A 2,442-nucleotide genomic window follows, 5' to 3' on the forward strand; every position below is an offset into this window, starting at 1 on the left:
CAATCATTTGGACATGCATCTATCTTGGTGTAGTTAAGACCAAGTTTGTTAATGATTTTCTTTGACTCATAAACAGATGGAGGCAACTTCACTTCTTGAAATGCATATCCCAACAAATCTAATATCAAAGTCATAGCCTTGTCACTTAATCCACACAAAACCTTTATATGATATAATTTGATTATAAACTCTAGTTTTGTGTAATTGCTCCCTTCATACAATTTCTGATTTCCGTCTTTTAGAAACTCGTCAATGAATCTATGATCGTCCTTTGGCCCCTCATTTAGTATTTCGTTGGCGCCACATTGTTCTGATACACCTTCATTATTGACTTGTTGTCTATAATTCCCAAATGCATCATTCATCATTGTCTCCATTGGATTCTCATAATGACAAGCTTCTTGCATTACATCTTCAGTTGTAGTAGAGTGAAATACTTGCTTTTCACCATGAAGATTCCATATAACATAATTTAGGGGAAATGGTTTCTTAACCAAATGGTCATAAGCTATTTCTCTAGTTTGCCATTTCAGAAACCCACATTTGGGACATGGACATCGAATTGTATCTCCAACAGCTCCATTCTTAAAAGCAAAATCTAAGAACTGACTTAAACCAATTAAGTAGTCATTTGTATTGCGTGGCTTAGAAATCCAAGTTTTATCCATTACAATATATACCTAAACATTTTGAATACTAAATCATTAGGATGAGGCAAAAATTAAAGTACATTCATAATACAAATTAAGTTAAAAAACAAGTACATTCTAATGTTGTAGTCATATGAATTAAATAAACTACACTTAATCAAAAGCGTAAGAAAATCAGTTTGTTGACAATCTAAAGTTGGTAATGATTGAAGAGTCTTTTTTTTTGTTCAGATACTTCAAGATTTAACTACTTAATTGATGTATATTTTTTTTGCATAAATGACTCATGTACAAAATTTAACTCATGGGTATGAGTGCTCCACAGGTATGAGTTCCATTGATGTATATATTTTTTGTTCTTGTGTAAATTTTCTAATCTCTCAGTTTTACTAATAACTTTCATCAATGTTACTTTGAAATAGTGCTATATGAGACATTGAGACCTCATACCTATATATGGTATTTGATATGCATGTGTGCAGATACTTCAAGATTTAGGCTTACTCATGAAACATCATTTGTGAGAGCCCATACCAGTTTTTGGACAAGGATTTCAATGTTCTTCTATGTTGTGAGACCCATCTTACCAACTTTATATTACCCCTTCTTATATTAAGTACCCATCTTACTAGTAATCCTTTTGGTTGAAAAGCATGTTAAGATGATTATTATCATGAGTAGAACAAAACACTCTAGTTGCTAGCAAAAGATCCAAATTTATGAAAAAGAAAATGATAAGTGAAAACACGTTTCATAGATAAGGAATAAACAAAGCTTGACACTTCTATTTTAAAGTAACATAATTAAAAATCTGCATCATATAATCAAAGGCACAGCAAGTGAAATCGCAGCATTTCTACTACAGGTTCTACTCTAAAATATTGAAAGCAAGGAACAAAGTTTCACAACAAACACAATCAACCAAAAACTGAGAAAATTCAAAACAAACATAATCAACCAAAAAAAATCAAAACAAATAGAAAACCCTAATCCCTAAAAATTTCACTTGTTTATAATGCTAACCTGTTGTTGACGAATGGAAGATCACAAAGAAATCGAAATCGAAATGAATGGAAAAGAAATCGAAATGAGTGGAAGAGAACCTCTATGTGAAAGAGAGCATATGTGTGCAAGAGAGCCTCAGCGTAGAAGAATGGGAAATAATGAAGGATTTAGGTTTTGTAATGGGAAATTGATAGTGGAGGTTGAAAACCTCTACTAATTAAATAAAAAACCCCAATGTATATTTAGTTAATTGCCCAGCCCGCCCTGTTTGATTTATTTGTGGAGATTTTAATAACCTCCACAAAACAACCTCCACTAAATACAAAATCTGTTGTAGTGACTCTAGTTGAGTTTTAGTCTTGTAATTCTATTTCCAATTTGGTGGTAAATTTTCATGATTTTCGGAGACAGTCGGTTTCGGACCGCTGTCGGGGCCAAATCTCACTCGAATTCGGCCCAATAACGTGTTTTTGAGTTCTGTAGCTCAGAATCGAATTCTGATTGCGCCATTGGCTTCAAAATATTATTTCAAGTCAAGATAGACACCAAGTTTGTCCAGAACACATTTCTAATTATTTTTCACTCCGAATTCCATGTTTCGAAGTTCTAATGGTAAACCGAAATCGGGAGATTTTTATTATCCGACCGGGTATTAGCCGACAATACTCGGGAATGGTTTTAATCGCACACGTTTCACCGAAGTCGTCACGTCGCATGAGTCACTTCACAAAATCTACATACTAAATCTTATAGATTTCACTCATTAATGCATTGATTTACTACCACC

This window comes from Lupinus angustifolius, chromosome LG01 (assembly GCF_001865875.1).
Source record: "Lupinus angustifolius cultivar Tanjil chromosome LG01, LupAngTanjil_v1.0, whole genome shotgun sequence".
NCBI classification, from domain to species: domain Eukaryota; kingdom Viridiplantae; phylum Streptophyta; class Magnoliopsida; order Fabales; family Fabaceae; genus Lupinus; species Lupinus angustifolius.